The sequence below is a fragment of the Ischnura elegans genome, chromosome 1 (genome assembly GCF_921293095.1).
Source record: "Ischnura elegans chromosome 1, ioIscEleg1.1, whole genome shotgun sequence".
Taxonomy (NCBI): Eukaryota; Metazoa; Arthropoda; class Insecta; order Odonata; family Coenagrionidae; genus Ischnura; species Ischnura elegans.
The window spans coordinates 144,228,759-144,248,532 of record NC_060246.1 but is presented as its reverse complement, the minus strand read 5'-3'; the positions used below and the strand labels follow the sequence as shown (position 1 = coordinate 144,248,532).

General features: G+C 37.0%; 1 protein-coding gene and 1 long non-coding RNA gene across 2 annotated transcripts in view; one reads left to right on the top strand and one right to left on the bottom strand.

Annotated features, from left to right (window-relative positions):
- Nucleotides 1–11,240, bottom strand: part of LOC124171602 — a 52,547-nt gene extending 41,307 nt beyond the window's left edge. The window contains exon 1 of the long non-coding RNA XR_006867862.1: nucleotides 11,007–11,240. This is a non-coding gene — a long non-coding RNA (uncharacterized LOC124171602). The remainder of the gene's footprint in view (nucleotides 1–11,006) is intronic.
- Nucleotides 1–19,774, top strand: part of LOC124166085 (mucin-12) — a 584,458-nt gene that overhangs the window by 203,702 nt on the left and 360,982 nt on the right. The window lies entirely within an intron of this gene.

Genomic DNA, 19,774 nt, shown 5'->3' with positions numbered 1-19,774 from the left:
GGGTCGAAACTAAACTGTTCGACGGTGAAGCACGCGGTCCAAGCGGTGAGAAACATATACTTAATCTGTGTGTTCGTTTCGTCCCAGAGTTTTAGTTTAGTTTCGACCCGAAGTAGTTTTGACTCCGATTTCGTTTCTACCCTGAGTTTAGCTCCCCGGGTTTAATTCTTTATCGTCTCATTTCTACATTTCGCTCCCGGGAACGAAGTGCTCCGATGATAAATAACGCAATGGTCGAAAATTAATACAAAACTTTCAGTATAACAACTAAAAAATAACTTTCGACCATTTCGTTATTTATGATCGGAGCACTTCGTGTTTTATAGATTCTTCTTAGCTTTTTGAGAACTTTACAAATAAACTATTTTGCTTGAGATATTATGAGAAAGTAAAAAGAGTTAATAATTCTATTAGAGGTTATTTCCTCCCCTCCTTTGCTCGCGGCTCATGTACTTCGCGGGCCCGTGTGCCAACTTACGGTATACACACTATAATACGCTGGTCAAATGTAAATGTCACGGAAGTACCATCAGGTAGTTAAAAAAAGGTATAATTTGAAATAAATATTCTTTGACTAATCTGCATGCAATGCTATATGTTATTTGATTTAAATGGAGAGAATTTTGGACCTGAAGAACTGTATGGTAAGGTTACTGAGTCGATAATCGAAACGTCGACGGAGATGGAGTTACTCACCCGGTGAGAGACCCGAAAGAAGTCCACATGTTTTAAGAAGGTTTCAACAATAACCACCACGAATAAAATTTTCGTTTGTAAAAAAAAATAATGAGTGCGATTCAAAATGAGCATTATCCCTCAAAACATTTAGCTTTGCCTGTATTTTTTTCTCTTGAAGTCCCGTAAATTTCTACGGGTTCCTATGGAAAAGCCTGTCGATATCAGGGGCATAATAAAAATTGCAACTGGAATGCTTTTTGACCAAATGTCATAGTATAGCATGTCATGTCACGAAACTCTTGATTATAATAGGAAATGCGAACCTCAATATACTCCTCCCTCAGTATTGAGTGAAATTAGAGATGAAACTGAATTCAAATACGTTCGTGAAATGAAAATTGCTCTAAAGTAGCATCGGGCAATTAAAAAAAGTATCATACAAAATGTATATTCATTGACTAATCTGCATGCTATTTTGTATCTTATTTGGTTTGAAATGGAATGAATTGAGGCCCTAAGGAACTGTAACTTTATGTATATACCTTACAAAACCTTTTCTCCGATTAAGGCAGATCTTAATTATTACTTTGACACCTCTGAGTTAACTTAATTTTAAACAGTTCAGTTTCATCCTTGGCTTAGATAACCATGCACTGACGCGCTTGAGTGCAAACAAAGTTATATTTTAAATGCAGTTTGTATTAAATTAATGGTTGGCGAGTTTATTTTTTGATTTAGTAATCATTTAAATTGGGCACCTACTTCTTTGTGGCTAAATAATATCAAAACAGGGCCTTTTTCCTAAGACTGTGCGCGAACGACTCTCTCTCTCTCTCTCTCTCTCTCTGGCGTCACTTCGTGAATAAGAGATACAGCATGATCTTAAGAAAACTTCGTCTAAAACCCAACATGAAGTAAACTATCAAGCTTATTTTCAGGTATATTTCTTCTCAAAGCGGTAAAATCAAAGATCATGGGAAAAAATGAAATTAATTCGCACCCCAGCTAATATTCCAGTGAATTGTTCACCATTCCCATGGCAATGGCAACCATCAAAATGGCCTGCAGAGCATATGTAGAAATTTTATATTAAACCTTAAATAGTTAGCATCAGTTAACAACAGAGCTTAAATACGGTTTTGTAATTCTCCTCCGATCCATTCGGTATTCTTGTCGCCAGCATGGAGGCCGACTGGAGTGATAAAAAAGGTGTTAGGATTCGCTTTGTTGTTGGGGCAAAAAACAGAAGAAAATTACATAAACGGTAGTTATTTTCTCCGCGAAAGAAATGTGCAGTCCTTCCATTTCCAGTCGTATTTAAAATACGCTTCTTCATGTGTGTGCCTACCTAACGACTTAATTCAAATACCCGGGCTGCCATTTGTTAATCTCTCTTTATCTTAGGTACTCCTATGGTGCTGACTCATAATATGTGTCATTAGAGTTCACATTTCATTGAAATTTATCATTCTCTTCTTTTTCCCCGGAGTTATTCACCAATCCGATGGTATATCCCGCATAATTTGATCCAATAATTTCCTAAAGCTATATTTGTTGTTTTGTTAAATACATTTTGCCATAGTATAACTGTCTGATCGTGGAACGAAGAATGTCTCCCCAGGGACTCAGGAATGAGAACTTGTGCTCATCTTTTCACTGCCCTTATTATCTTTCCTATCTGCATTTTCACTCTTAATAACCACAGTAGAAGGTGCAATGACATATCATTTTTTTAGTGTTTAATTTAATTGTGTGTGATTAGTGGTGCGACTTTTTGGAAGAAAAATTCTACACGACCTTCTGAATTGCATCTAAAGCTACATGGCGATATATAATAGTTCTTTGTGCACTGGGAACCATCCCATGATTTTTGCTCTTGCAATATTAAAGTTATCACTCGTATATTTTTTCCCTTTGTTTTAGCTGTTGCTTGTGATTTCAACTCATATTTCAGTAAGACGGTCTTCCACTCAATCCAGCTTATTTATGTATGGCTTGTTTACTGTGACAAAGGACTATCAATAGTGAAATGCCATCTGTTAGTTCCTACAATTACGATGCATAAGTTTGCCTAGTGAATCACTGGAACTGCACTAAATAATAATTACATAGTTACATGTTTTAACCACTATTTCAATTTTGACAAAATGGCTGCATACGTAAGGTAAAATCAGCATATTTGTAATACAAAACATATTCTTATGCAATAATAATGCTTAAAAATACTAGAGATGTAAGGGAATGATATAGATGGGAATTAGGAAAATATTGTGAAGTGTCGATTGCCTAGGGCTGGTTGTGGGTAAAGAAGTGGACTAACTAGCATATACAAAGTCATCCGCAAGTGGAGAGAGACCCGATATGTTCAAAAATTTCATGAAGAAAAAATTAAGCAATACTCGACCCAGGATGTCAAAATTTCTGCCCAGTGCTTTATTTAAACAATTATTCTTCCCAGGGATAGACTAAATGAAAACTATGTTACAAGTACAAAGCGTCGATGGTTAAGGGTTTCCGATATTAAAACAGCCAAAGGTACAAAGTTCAGTCACCAAAGGATAAAATCGAACTAAAAACGATATTAATGTTCAATTTCGACCTTTGATTATAAACCTAAGGAAGTAATGTTCGTGTTCGAAATCGTTTCACAATTTTCAGTGAGATCTATCAGATTGAGCAATACTTCGAAATAAAAAATAAATATCATTAGAGGAAAACTATGTTACGAGTACATATCATTGATCGTTAAGGTTTTTTGTTTCATTCCTTTTTATCACTAAGTGGAACTTAACCCTCTCAATGAATTTCTCTCTTCACTAATTCCTAAGGAAACCATGTTCTGAGATCAATAAAACTTGGAGCACTGATATTTTAAACACTTATTTAGACAGGTAATTAATAGATTTAAATTGTTAAATAGGAATTTGCATGGAATTTCCCATAGATAAGTGAATAGTTGCGCCTAATAGTGTTAACTTTTGATTCGAAAATAAAATATTTATGTTGTTATGAATTCGTCACTTCTTATTATCATTGTGGAAGTGAATTTATTTTCACGGCATAGCATTAACGTGTACTACCACGATATTTTTGTAGGATCATATTTATGAAAAGAAAGAGTTGAGAAATGGATTTTGATACTGTATACTTTGAAAAGGCATTCAAATAATTTCAGATATATCTTGTTACTGCCATTGAAGTTTGCTGGATTCCAGCCTCCATTTGAAACAGTTGTCTGCTCTAGGGCTAATCAAGATGTTAATTTCGTAATTAATGTTTGTTATTGTGAAATTGTACTCCCATAAGAAAAATAAACTAACTATTTCTGATTATCAGTTTGTATATCCTACTCGGCTATTCAAATAAAGCGAATGAGAATTTTTGCGTGAAGGACAGAGGAATAGAATTCAGCCCAATGAGAATGGTTTCCTCGCATAATTAATGAATTATTCTTCCAATGGCAAGCAAGACTTTAAAATAGATGCAATTTTTGTATAAACAGAATTTACCCCTTTTATTTTTCTGTAATATTTTGATAGCTATCTGACGTGAAATATTATCATGGTCAAAATTCGAGCATATATTTTTCACCTTTTTTTCTAGTCTTCGAGTCTTCCTTGAATTTAACTTCACCAGAATGGCCTATTTTTTCAGTTTTGCTTGATTTTTTATAGACACTATGGAGTACACTAACTGTGGCATTATTCTGCTTTAAACCTATACTTATGTAAGCTTAGCGATTGATTTCAAAGTTCCGTATTCAATATAATCAGACAAATGGAAGCTCTGAGTCTTATATTATCATGATGGGATTTTTTAAAATCATATTAGGAATGAAATGACGAATTTGAAGACCTTAGACCGGGTAGAGTATCAAACGCGTGCTTGCCTATTCATTAATATCAATATGAAAGTATGACATAACAGCTATGCGCATAAGTTACCCGATTTAGACGCGCGTGTGTCACTTGGGAAAAGTTATTAATTTTGAACCACACACTGCGAAAACTGCCCCAAGCATGTTTTGATCAATAATTGAAATGCATAATTAAATATTAGCGTTACGCCTACGACGAAACTCATTTTGTGAGCTGTAATGATATTATTTGATTTGAGTTGTATTCGTTATCATGCAACTATTGATTTTACAGTGACCCTTTGATAACAAGGATATACTAATTTTTAATTTCAAACTGCAACTATTTTTATAACATCATCCGATTTCGTTGCGCAGCTTGGGAAAGGTGCAATACGAATTGCCTATAGTTCGATCTGTGACCGCTTGGCAGTGTTCCGGGCGCTGCAATCAGCCTGCCGAGCAGTGCCAACCTCTATTCTTTGTTACCGAGAGATTTGGCGCACCCTTTGATATGAAAAAAGCAGCTTCATAGAAAAAGATATCGACGCAGTCATTTGGCAGTAAAGTGTATCTACCTATTGACCTATTTTTTTATTTAATTGATCCGATAGAAGTATTTGGCTTTATATCCATTCCATTACTCGCTTACTTCCACATACGCAACATTGCAGTTGTAATAAATGCGGTGATTTTTTATCGCTTAATTCGAATGCAGCATTTTTCGGGAGGAAGTATACGGTTAAAAGCAGTAAAAGATTTAGGAAAATACTTAACACAGAATGTAGATTTAAATCGGTTTTATGTTGTATTTGTCATCAAACAGATGGTACCGTGTGACGGACATTATGTCTTTAGGTTAAGAGTTTAATACATGATTCCCCATGAATTCTTACATTATAAACATAATGAGGTAATCAATCGTCTCATTTAATCCCTATATTTATAATTGTACTAGGAATTTTGGTGATTTTTCCATGACTATACAATTTTATCCACTATTGAAACAACCACGTATTAATAATGAACGATTAGGATAGTTTGCAATAAGCCACCATCTTTTTTCCTTTAAGAAACGAAAACTACACGTTAAGAATGAATTGGTTGAGAAAAAGGGTCAACAATCTGTTGATGACAGTTATTTTCTATGTTAAAGGTCACAAGGAATTCCTACCTTCCAATGAGTTCTAAATATTGTCAGCGTATCCTGTCTTTGACCTCAGATAAACAAATGGTATTGTATTCATTCTTTCCATTACCTAGGATCACTTATTTTCCCACCTGAAGGCAATTAATTTTGTTGGATAACTGAATTTAAACTCTTCAGTTCGCAATCGTTACATTTTGTTGTTTCTAACATTTCGAATAATTTACTCGCTATTTTTATGTCCCTCATATGGTAATGCAATAATACCTCTGATACCCATAATACCCCTGATAAATGCCTATCGTCGTATCCACTATGTCACTAGAAACTGTTGTGATTGAGCTGAAGAAATCTTATCGACTTCAGCAATTTATCTTCAATGCTGTTATGCGAAATTGTTAACACTAATTACCACTGGAATAATTTTTTCCCGTCGATCATTTTGCATAAAATATAAATAACTCTGTGATTTATTTCCCGCAGGCAAATGGAACTCAAGAAAATAAGTTCATAAACTCAGAGAGATTGTTTTCATGAAGCATGAGGAAATATTTATAGGTATTTCACCCGTCTAATCGTGTTTTTTCTATAAATGGGCCTAGTTACTTTGCATGGTTTTATTCGTACTGCTGTAAATCAATGGTTGCAACGAAACTATGTCAAAATAACTAGAGCATATTGAACTAAAATCAGCGACATACAGCAAACGATGCGATCAAAACTGCTTGGCTATGAAATATCATCAATGGCGTACACTTGGTACGCCCTCCACGATCAGCTGATGCCCCAAAACAGAAAGAAATCGGCTTTTAAGCACCCTTCATCATCCCCAGATCACTCGTGTCTACATACTTGTGGGTGTAGATGATATTGAATATTAAGAGAATTCTTATCTCTCAGACGCTTTTCTTTGTTCCCGATGAGAATAGGGCCTGAGTGAAGAATGAAACAGATATTTAAAAGACCCCACCAGTCGCATTCCTGGGAAACCATCGCATCTGGATAAACCGGTCGCGGGTTCGAGTCCCGTCTCGGGGAAGAATGCATACTGTGCTTTTGTTGCGCCGTGTTTACGTGTCTGGCACGACTTAACCATAAGCCTCCGGTCGAAACACCTGTAAGAATGAAGTATCTAAAAGAGCGACTGTGGAAAACATTCCAAGGAGTCACGATACCTTCAGTAAAACTCATTTAACCATAATAATATTAACCAAATAAACACAACTTTGGATTCTTATGAGGCAATGATATGAAATTAGGGTAGCAGGGAAAAGGCTAGCTCGTTTATTTAAGTTAATTTAAATATTTTCTGAAGGTAGTTTATCCTACACTGTTCCTCATCTGTAAACTCAATAGGGAGCACACGTTGCTACTTTCTGCTCACCTTTGGTGCTGCTTATCTGTTTTCATTTGCCGCATGAACCGAGAGATCTATTAGCAGTTTATTTCACGCTCTTATTAGAGCATTCCCCTGTAAATCTTCACAAACCAATTCATTCATTTATTTGACTTAACCATTTTACTTTGCAAATGAATTAATTTAATTTACCTGCACTCAAGGAATAAATTGACTTCTACTAGATCATCTGTTGCCGTTTCTTATGTTTGAGATTCAAAATTTGAGATAATGTTCCCTTGACTTTAACAGCACTTCTAATTTATCACTGCCAAAAATGTAATGAATCAAACTCACGCATATTGAGAAAACAAATATCTCTTTTTTTGTCGCAAGCTCCTTCAATATAATATACCTATAATAGCTACGGTTACAGCAGCCAAAAATTAGGCCAGCCCTCAACAAAGTTCGCTGCGTATATAAAGCATAAGCTTAATTTACATGACTTGTTTAGGTATTTCCCCAATTTACCCGTGGCTTCCTCCCATCAACTATTAAAAAAAAGAAAATAACAATTAAACTTAGCAAAATTTGAAAATTTGAGAGATGAAATTTCTGAGGCTAGATATAGCTACTTTATAGACACTTTTTCAGATCTCATCCTAAAGCGCAAAGTAGGGAGGATCTACTCTTAATAGTCAATTTAGTGATGCGTGTAAGGAGTTTCTCCCGTTATGTACCGCGCCATAGGCCTCAGAAGCTACTGCACCAACAAATGCATACACGCAGTTGAGGTAAGTTCCCACCAAGAATACTCCATTTCATGCAGTGTGTAGGATTATTTAAATAAGAAGGCTCCATTCCCGTATTTACAGTAACCTTATTTCTCTAGAATCAACGTGCACCAATTGACAACCGAAGTTGCTACCACGCCTAGATTCAAGTATCCGTGATATCGGCGATAGCTTTTGCGGAGTTAAAAAAATGAACTTTTTTACTCTATTTCTTAGGCCCTAAAGCCTAACATGACGTTGAAGTCCATTTAGCTTTATAGTATGCATCTTACGTTTAATAAGGAGGGTCTCTCTTTCTTTGCAACCAGAAACAATATGATCTGGTTAATTTTAATATAAATTCCGACTTGGTTCTAATTTTGCATTGGGAATGGGATAGTGATTCTCGTTATAGTTATCTTCATTAAGCTATCAATTTATCACATTGGCACTAAGCGAGCCTTACCTACATACTAGTATTTTCATCCCCAATTCAGATTCCTTTCGAAATTCAAACTCAAAATCCTCTACCAATTCAAAATCCTCTGTGAGTTATTTTATTTGCGGTCGTAATCGATGAAAAAATATCCTTTCCCAAACAAAATACATTTTTAATACATCATCGCGAGGTAGCGATAGTTAGAATATGTTTATTTCATGGATTTGGAAGGGGTTTACTCTTATTTATAACGAGAGGATACTATATGGAATTTTCAAAATTCTGTGGAATCTTTGGAAAATACTCGTGTCTCCTGGCTAACTCAAAATACTAAAGCTCAGATAAATAATCATGGTTGAACGGCGGTGGTTTTATGTGTATTTCTATTTCTCGGCAGACGAAGTGGAAGTGGACAATAGAATCTGAATCATTACCCGAAAATTTGTTGTGCGAAAAGACTCAGCACTGAGACAAAGTAAAATTTTTCATACTATTGTTTATTATAAACCGTATTTTTAGTAAAATTTTCATTTTTAATCATCAACGCCTTTGATCAATTGGTATCTGTTTTGATGGCATTGTTTGACATTAGACGCCCATAAAAAGAACATTAAGGGATTGCAACTTGATCGAGATTTACCTGAAAGACAAGACGAGAAACTGAAAAGAAAACCTGCCAAAATGTGCTGTAATTAACAGTGAGGTAGTAATTTCCAAAAAGTTTTAGTTTTTCAATAGTACCGTCAAACTAATCAAAAAATCACATCTGGCGGAGCGTTCAAGGATCAATGAGCAGAGTCTAAACTGCAAACTCGAAGTAAATATAACGGAAGGAGCTTAATATATTATATAAATATAATGTATTATATAAATATAACATAATATATTACATAAATATTATATATTAACCTCTTGTAATCTTGGCGGCGATACACCTAATGTAATTTTTCTAAAAATTTGTTGCACCAACCGGTTTCTATTCATAATGGTCATCATTATCAGAACTAATATAACAAAAAGCAGTAGTTTTTTAAAAGTTTCCAATAACCCGCGGGGTATAAAACGTCGTCTTTGCTTGAATTTTAGTGAATCTCCGATAGTTGTAATCGCATAGCATTGAAACTTTCAGTGTCGCAATCTGAAGAGAATTATAAATTAAATTATTTATTTTTTTCTTTAAGAAGGAAGTGTTCTGAATATTAGGAGAAAAAAGACGACGCGTTAGAGAAGGACTCGGTGGATAAGCCGCATAATGAGCCACTCAGATAACGTGAGGACTTTAATGGAAAGAAAAATGAGGAAAATATCATTCAATGAAGAGGAAGGGATCAGCAGATTATATTAAATTATAGGGCAAATTAACAAGGGCATAGGGAAGAATAGCATCAGGGAACTGAAGGTCTTAGATCGTGAAAGTGAGACATGGAGGGCTGAGAGCCATCGTAACCGGAATCCTGATGGAAGGCATCCTAAGATGGGCATCCTAACCACAGCATAAGATGGATTGATTATGATGTCAGTACTATGAATGAATGAATCATTATTTAATGGAGAAGATCTACTGAATCAGCAGAGTTTAGCAGCCATGAGGCATGACGATCCAAGTAAGGAAATAGACGATGGACCAGTTGACGTGAAAAGGACAGCAAATGAAGGCCTAGGAATTAGTTGTGTCAATCACGTGCTAATTAATTAATTCATTAAGTAATTAGGCGTACCTCAATATGAAAATTGTAGTTTGCTGGAGTGAATAATGCGTGAGAGAATAGATTGGGGTCATTCACTTCTACAGGAAGTCGGAATTTATTAAATATATTCGATTGATGGAAGGGAAAGATGGCGAAAAAAAATCCCTGTTCGTCCATTCTTTTGAAACTTCAAAATTAGAGCACGCTAAAGTTCCTGCTATCTTTTCATCAGTTGGTGACGTCATTATAGGTTTGACTCATTTATTCTATTACCTGTTATCGAGGGATGGGATCGCTCACAAGATGTTGAACAACAGCAAACGATCCGAGGTCCATGCATAAGGCCGAGTAACGAGAAGTAACTGAGAAAGTGTGAACACCCTCGGCAATGAGTTGTGACGTAATCAACTTATCTGAGACATTTTCGTATGAAGATTTTCACAGCTTCTTTTATCAATGTTGGTGGTGGTTTTCGGGAATTGCTGCGTAGGTAACATGTTCACCCTCAACGTTTCACTCCTCCTACTGGGATCGTTATCGAGAGATGATAATGGAGAGAAAATGTCATCCAGTGAAGATATGATTCTCCATTTATTTTGACAACGCTCCCAGTAGGGGGAGTGAAACGTTGAGTGTGAAACTGTTACCTACGCATCAATTCCCGAAAACCACCACCAACATTATCTGAGACATGTTTGAAGCCGTCGATTTTTCGCCGCGAATACCTCGAGAGGTGGAAAAATAGGGTCTCTTTCATTTTCAAACTTTACCTTCATTAAATGCGAAGTGTGATGGAGTGGAATTTTTCCATATTGAAATGAACAATTGCAATTTCACGCGATTATAAAATTTATTGTGGCCTACGTTCCAATATTGCTACATTGAAATCTAGTTTCAATTTCACTTCATTGCAACGTATGTCGTGAAGATCAAGTTCACCTCGAAGATGATGAAGTAGCATTGAAACTCTCGGTCGAAATAAATTTTCTAGTTAATTTTTAAAATTGCAAGTATTAATTTCAGTATACCTGATTAATTTACAATGGTAAAAATCAAATAGCAAAAGTGCCCATAATTATTTGTGATTACTTGAGATAACAATTCCCGCACTCTGGTGTGCGCTTTCCGCCGTACGTATGTCGGTCGCTCCGTGCCGGGATCCCCGTTCTTGCTTCTCGAGCGATGTCGCGGTGAGAGCGCGGAGGCCTCCCGTCCTGCCCGCCCGCGATGCTCCCGTCGCGCGCCGGCACCTTGTCCTCCGCCTTCCCCGCTCGGGAGCCGACTGTTATTCAGAGATCGCCCGCGAGGCGGATGGCTGGCTCCCTCGCGCACACAGATGCAAGCTTCCTCAAGCCCTCGCACCTACCCCATCGTCTCCCCTCCCCTCCTCGCGCCACCGAGACACCCTTCGCCTCACCTCACCCTTTTGACTCTCTCAATTCCTCCCCTTCTCGCCTACCCCTTCTCCCACTCGCTCTCTCTCTCTCTCCAGCGACAGAAATACTCCTTTGAATATCTCCCTTTCTCCCAATTTCCTCCCTGCTCCTGTGATTCCCACTCGTGCCCTGCTCCCACTTGCAGGATTTCTGCCTTAATGTAAAATGAGAGCCTGAAACTGGAGATGAGGCGAGAAAATTTAACGAAGACGTATTACAGCACCTTTCACCTCAGGGAAATTGTTTATTTGTGGGCCACACAGTAATGAATGTATGTTATATGAAATGTAATTATGTAAGTGAATAATTATTATTTTAATCGATAGTTGTTAATAATTTCTTTAAATTTTATTTTAATTTCTACGAAGGTTTTTTTATCAAGAATTTATTAAAAATATTTCATTGCATTAATCAGCTTTTTGCTTACACTTCTGGTGAATTGTGTTACATCGTCGTACTGCTATATCCATTTCAATCGTAAGCTCAGATATAATAAGGCTACTGACAAAAAATTTCACCATTCTATCTAAAAATGAAAACTAATTATGGATTTTTGCCTACTCTTCAGCCCTCTTAACTTAATGTGTTAGCCAAGATAATGCTCGGTAAATGCACGCATGGTCTTAATTAGTACTTTTATATAAGTATATATTTTTTGCATGTATTTCGATTTACATGTATGGCAGTTGGAAAAATTTCACTGTACACATCAAGTCTAAAACGTTTGCTAGCGTTACCGAGGATTTTGTTCACACCCATATAAAATAAGTATTAAACAAGGTGACGAGCAAATATCGCAATATTTTTGATCACCTTTAATCAATAATTTCACAGGTATCTTCATGAGTAATTACTCTCATTATGTTTAAAAAAGCGTCATTTTTACTTGCCTTACATTGGATGGATTTTGAAATCGCAGTTTCTATCATTAATACATTGGTAAATAAAGAATTTTATAGGCTTGTTATGTGTATGAAAGCTCTCTGAAATAATTTGCTTTAGGGAAAGGACATCGCCCTGAAAGCGGAGATACCGCTTAAGATACATAGACGATATAGCTTTAGAGGAACCTTTATCAGAGCTGAAATAAGCTTCTTCAAATAAATTATCCTTCGTCATTTAAACATTTTAATTCTAAAAATAGATCCTCCAAACCAAATTGCGAGTAACGTTCATAATATCTGCGCAATAGAGTGAATTGGACAACTAGCGATGGGCGATGGTTGAACGAAGCGCGTAATTCGGTTTATCGTCATCGTTCCTCACATTACTGAGATTGGTTTCATGTAACTTTCTACTCAGCTCTTACATCAGGTATTTTTTTATATTTAGGCATTCCTTCTCAGTTACAGCTTTCATTAAGTGTGCGATGTAACTCATTCGCGGATTACCTTTGCCGGTAATTCCCACCACCGATGAGTTATTTTACACCAGACCTGCTTTATATCTAGACCTTGTTGTCTCATGATGTGGTCGTCTCATCTTGTAAGCGGATTCCTTTTGTTGTTGGAAATCTCTCATTGCCTTGTCTACTAACACAAATAGTTTTCTTATTATTTCGTCAATTTCTGATTACATGGCTTCTTGAACGTAAATTCTCCAACTCTCTTTCGCTCACACTGATCAGGTATCATTGGTCCCTTACATTTGCATCACTGTTTCTCGCAAGTGCTATCGCACAAGAATTTTCACAGAAGAAGATGGTACACACTAAACGTGGCGGTGAACTTTCATTTGGGAGGCAAGGCGCCGTTAGCATTAGGCACCTATTAGTAATATTTTGGGAAAATTTGACAAATCTACTAAAATAAATCAAAGCAATATTTTTTCACCCAATTTCTGTGAAATACTTAATTTAGCCGATAGGTTAAATTCGATTTCCTGAGCTCGAGTGGATAGCTTTTGTAATCTGAATTAATATTGTGGAAAATACAACCTTTATTGGTTCCTAATGGATTAAATCCTAATTGTATATAGTTTGAAATGAGAAAAAACATTATTAAGTATAACATCCACATTTTTCATGGTAATAATTTGTTTCCCCAGGACTGAAACGAAAATGGAAAAACTGTTTGCAACATTAAGAACATCACTAGACACTCAGGTTTTTTTTTACTGAAAACCAAGCTTTTAGAATATGAATACTTAAATGTAAATCCATTAGTTAAAGAGCTATGTAAGTTAAATGTTATTTTAAAAGACTAGGAGTTATTCAGGCCTAAAAGTTATGGATTCTAAAAATAAAAACATTGTACTTCCAGTAATAAAAGGAATGCCGGAAAAAATGTCATGGCAATAAAATTTGTAGACATATTTTGACTTCAACACTTGCCAATACAGCAATTTTTTTGCTCTGGCTCAACCGGTCTTTCTTCTTGACGTATTATTAACTAAAAACTAACGCTACAGGCCAGTGAGACGCCAACTGTCGGCCGATTTCGGAAGTAGAGCTCGCAGTATTCAAAGCCATTATCTTAGGAAAACGACGATTACTCCTATTAAATTAATGTTACCATCATAAACGTAGAGTTTGTATGTAATAATTATGATCACAACACTATCCCTGGTGCGTCGGCCATATTGGGAAATTACGTCAGTGACTACAGCGCCGCCAAAGGTCTCGCATTTTTCTGAGTCATAAAAATGACAATTTTGCCTCCGTATTTTCCTGGAAGTTCAATTTGTATGTTTGAGATATAGGGAAACGTTTTCAATGTTTTTTTCTCTTAAAGACCATGAAAATTTCAGGCGTGAGTTTAACTCTAGTAATAGGAAACGGAAAAGAAACTACCGGTCGAACAGGAGTGATGTGCTCTGTTTATTAAGGGTCGACTCTATAATGTTAGGCCAACGTTAACCGGATGAATGATAGTGAGAGAGAGGACCGGAGGAATGATGATACAGACGTTAACTTATGTGGAGAATATTTTAAAGTTGAAATGAAAAAAATCGTTCATAATTAACTTTAGCCTAACTCGTGGTCTTACAGTTTGAGCGAGAAAATAAAAAATTACTGGTGATGATATTGAGTATCCTGGAGTTTAGATCAAAAGATTGTAAAACTTTTATGCCTTTTTTTTACTTTTGTCATAAAAGTTTTGCTATGACAAGGAAAATCCAAATCTAATTAAAAATGTACTAGCAATTTTCCACGAATACTGTAATTTCATTTTACAAACTGTTTCAACCATTTTTGTATCCTCGCAGATGGGGTACAAAATGTATTGAAACCGGCCGGGAAGTGAAATTTAAGTGTTCGTGGAAAATTGCATGTAACTTTTTACTCACAAATATATTAGTCTCCCGCCAGTTTAAGCCTGAAACAACTCTCTGTATTACTTAGAAGTATCCGTTCGTTCTGCTTATCGAGCTCAAAAATTTTTAACGAGACAATATGTAACCGGCCCAAAAAGTTCCCTTCTGCCTAAGGATTTGGAACCAGGCATTCAGCCGTCATCCTCGGGGAGTTGAGCCTGCCTCTTCCCCGCCCTCCCTCCGAGTGGCCTCTCACCTTATCTCCTCTTCCCTATCTCTCCTACATCCGTTCTCTTCCCTCTTCTGGCGTTCCTCCTCTCCCCTCCCCTCATCTCTCATTCATTCAAGCTTCAGAAGTTCCCTTTCCCTCACATATATCTGAAATTCCCCGACTTCTCCCTACGGTACGTAAGAATGGGAAGTAGAAGAAGACGATGGGAAGTCATTGGTAGGTAAGAACGCAATGTGGTGTGGAGGGCGACGTTGTTTGTCACTAATAAAGTTCCCTGTCCGAGTTTTTTCCTGTGTCTAAACCTCCTTCTGATATTAGGAAGACAATTAAAAATTTTAATTTTTTAATGCTCGAATAAAAAAATTAATAAAAGTTTCATGAATACCGCTATTACGAATTCATATAAAGGCAAAAAAAAACAAAATCAAAAGAAAATACCAGTTTGGTATGAAAAAATACATTAAAAAGTAAAACTTAATTTTTATAAATCAATACATCAATCTGCTATTTTATAATTATATCCAAACGTTTATTTTTAACGTTAAATTATTCGATTTAAGTTCCCTTTTTCGCAAAAACGACATTTTATTCCGTCAACTCAATCGTATATGCAAAAATTGCATTGTATTTGTGAACTGGCTGGTCGGGGTGAGTCAATGGACTCACCTTAACGGCATTTTAATCGCTAATTACAGAAAGGCATCGTGTTCAAGTTGGACGATTTTCCTTTTTTCTTCTTTAAGTTGTTGCTAGGTGCAAGACTCATCGTTTCCTACTAAAAGGAAACATGTACTCGGTCTTATTAGGATGGCATGCTACCTCTTTGTACGTTTAGTGTTGGACCTAGCAAAAACTTTTTTAAAAAGTCGTCCAACTTGGACATGATGTCTTTCTGCAGTTAGCGATTCATTTGTAAACCAGACTTGGGCGTGGCTGTTAGGTCATCATCGAGCCACACAACACTATACTGATAGGCATCTCTCTATGGCCGACTGAGATATGTAGAGTTTTCGATCGATTTCACGAATAAATTCGTTAAATCGATCGGAAACTTACGTCACTCTTCAAGAAACGATAATTTCTGCCTCCTGCCGCAACGAGCAGTCGCGTAGACGGAATATTGTTTCGGGACGGGAGATCTAAAGCTGGGTGTATAAGTGCCACTAAAGCAGTCGAGTGTTAACAGCTACCAGCTCGACTCACCCTTGAGGAGAGCATTTATGAAGAGAGGGAAAATCGATGGAAGACGTTGGTAATTCGACCCATTGGCAAAGTTGGAGCAGTTCAACTTCGAATCTAGCAGGAGCAATCGATATTATATCTTGCTATTTTTCAATTCTTACTGATGAAGGAGCGACCTTAAGTCATAATTTAGGCATTTTTTCTCAATAACAGGAAGATATAGCAATACTTCCATTTCACCTCCGGCGCACCGCGGCGTTTCTTTTGTTTCAACTTCTATGATTAAACTAGGATAGAGTCCATGAATATAAACTCAATGATTGAGTCTGTGACAAAAAGCAATGAGTCACGCTTACCGTTCGATAGTCGAAAGTGATCATTTCCCGTAAAATCATAAACCGCTTGTGTGAATTTTTGAATGTTAAAAAATAAACTTGAATCTAAGCATCGAACAGTTTTTAAATCAACGCTTTCTTCACTTCGCGCAAATTTAAATCGTACTCAATATTTTTGGGAAACCTATAAAAATGCCTTGGGATATGAAACCCAATCCCTGGCTACGTGACTATTCTTCCCACCCCCCCCCCAATATGGCTTGTGCATCTCGTTCTGCTAGCTTTAGAATCATAGTTTGGAAATGGGTGCTTGCTCAAACCTCGGCAGCAGACTGGCGCCTCTCAACCACACGCATGATGCGTGAGCCCACTGAGTGGCTAGAAAGGACACCAAAAGTTCGAGTTCTCTTGATTTCCGCCATTTGAGCTACGTATCCACAATTTTTCGTCGTGAATTTTCTTCGAGCAAAAAGTTGGATATTTGCATTATTCCTTTCCACCCTTTCATTCTCCCCTTAATTCTAAACTTTGCAAAGATTTCTGAAGTCCCTATTATTGTATTCGGAAACGTTTATAATATTCTAGAACGCTTGTAGAGACTATATGTAGCTGTAATATCTGAAAAATAAATTCATTTGCATTCTACACACATGCAGTTGAGGAGTTCCACTATAGCTACTGAAAGAGTTACACAACTTGTTGTAATAAAAGCATTAAGGGACGTCCTAATGATCATAGCGAGCCAAAATATGAAACTCCACTCCTCGATTATAAAATAGGTATTTAATAGATATTCTTTGCATTGAATTAAACAATCCACCAATTGTAAGATGCATAACATTTTTATAATGTTAAATTTCTTGTTAACCCTGGGATTAAATTTCCTTGTTATGCCTCAGTAAAAAAATTACACATCTATGTCCATAAAGAAAAGGTGAAGCTTGTGAAAATGAAAGGTGACTAAGGAAACTTAACATTCAAAGACGTGTAAGTATCTACGGTCATAGACCCTAAAAGACCACTTACAGGAAACATGAGAACGTTCGAACTGACGGACTTACGAAATCTACACTATCTCAAGTAGGATAGGTAAAGCGAATGAAAACATCTGAACCTCACAGGCATTCACTCCTAACCTCGGTCTCATCGGGTATCCTGTGATACTGATTCCCATGTATACCCAATTCACATTTCTTATGATATACTTCCCTTATCAACTTCAGGTTCAGATTAGCCTCTTCATTTTCATCAACAACTTTAATCAATCAATCAATCTTTAATTCATGCTAACCACATTGATTCCTGCAGAAACCATTCTCAGGTTGACAACCAGGTAAATGGCTACGTTTCCCATCTTTCTATAGCTCCCTTTACGTGCTAGTAGTTGGATGAATTCCATCGACGTCTACAATGAATACAAATTTTGATGTTTTTGATGATCTCATACGTTTGACCCCTAGTGACCATGGTGGCCACCCATTATTGGAACTCGAAAAAGGTTTTCACAGGGATAAATGAATTTTTAAATAGACTATTCCACACTAGCGTATTATTTGTGTAAATTATTTTGCCCTCTGTAGGGAATTATTAAAGGTAAATCTCCATTGTGGAGAAACATTATATAAAAATCATGGAAATAAACTAACAAGGCGTTTCATTGAATTTACGATCAACTTCATTAATTAGCAATGCAAGGCTACAAACATTTTTTTATGTTTCACTATATAATTTTGCGAGGTCTCAAATTCGGCCGGTTTGAGACAGGTATCTTCAACAAAGTGTAATAACATTAAAAAATTAAAATACAAGCAAAACACAACTCTTTGTTTGCAAATGAATGCTTCTTTTTCAGTTTTATGAACTTTTGGTTTTTAATTTCAGTTCACAAGTTAAAAAAATTAATCGTTTTTTTGCTCTCCTGAAAATTTTCTAATTTTGAGATACGTGTTTTTAGAAGTAAGCCATCGATATGAAGAATTTTTATACCAAAAATATGTATTAAACGGAATGTGTACAGTAATAAATGCACTGTTACCATATGACACGATCCATGTTGGTAGAATACCTCTAAAAAGACTTTACTAAAACAGCTAATCTAAGGATAATTAAAGTCGCTAAAGTTCTGAAAAACTGTCGTGACAGTTCCGAACAATAGCGGCAAGCTAGCAATTGTCCTATCAAATGTTTCCGTTGGTGAAGACATTTCATCCTGGTTTTTATACAACCATTTCCATATTCACTGTCAAAACTTTGAGAACATCTTGTAATTTCTATTTTCATTACTATTTAATTCAACCTAAACTCCTGATGCTAATAATACATGTGTAAGTGAACCCAATGTCAAATTGCACCCCATTTGCTCTACGGAGTTAATTCGATATAAACGGACCGAAATGGACACAAATTAAAGCGTTCCGCGAGCGCTAACCATTCTCGGCGGATCGTAGGGTACCCTTCTTCCCGCTTTAGGTGCTCGTTTTCAACTTGAGCAAGACTCATTTGCAAACATTAGTTACGACAAGTCCTCTCTCTCTCTCTCTCCCTCTCTCTCTCTCCTTCGCGGAGCAAGATCGCGGCCGGTTTGCATGTGTACCTACTCACAGTGAGTGAGAGTTCCCCCTCCTCACTCTCCCCTCCACTTCCCCTCCTCCTTCCACATATCCCTTCTTGTATCCCACCCCTTTCCTTATCTCTTCCCTCCCCCCATCCCTCAACCGTAGGCGTTGAAACGGGCGCGGAGGGTGATTCGGGCGAAATGTTTCAATGGGAAATTCTCTCTCTCTCACTCTCTCGGTTTGAGTCGTAAAAAAAGAGTGTAATGATACCGAAAGGATGGAGAAGGAGATACTTCGCCGGGTCCTTTTCAGGCGAAGGAATAAGTTTATACATGTGTGTGCGTGTGAGTTTGTAAGAGCGCGCTTTCCCTCCCCCCCTCCCCCTGTACCCCTCCTTATGCCCCCCCACAAACCTCTTCCCCTCTCCTTTATTCCCGAGAGAGAGAGTCGCGCATGCGCCGTGGAGGCCGACGTGGGCACGACAAAAGTGCACCACCAAAACAAGCATCAAAAGCATCAAACGGCGTATGGTATAAATGGCAAGTTTTGTGGCCGTTTCAGAGAGGGTAAGTTGGAGGGAAAGGGGTCGTTCGAAGTCCCCCTCCGTGATGCCATATTTCTTGTCATGGATAGCAAGAGCTCTCACGATCTAGCCTCCGCCTCAACTAGCCGTGTGACATCGTTCAAATCATTCGGTTATTAGGATAGCGGTGTTCAGTATTATAACAACAAGAGTACCATAGGAGTGACATCCTTATTACAAGACCATGCCAAGTAATAATTAATTATGTTCAACAGATTCAGGCCTCAATTGGTGGAAGTAGACATACTTACATAAATAAAAGATCGTAGCACTTTTCCA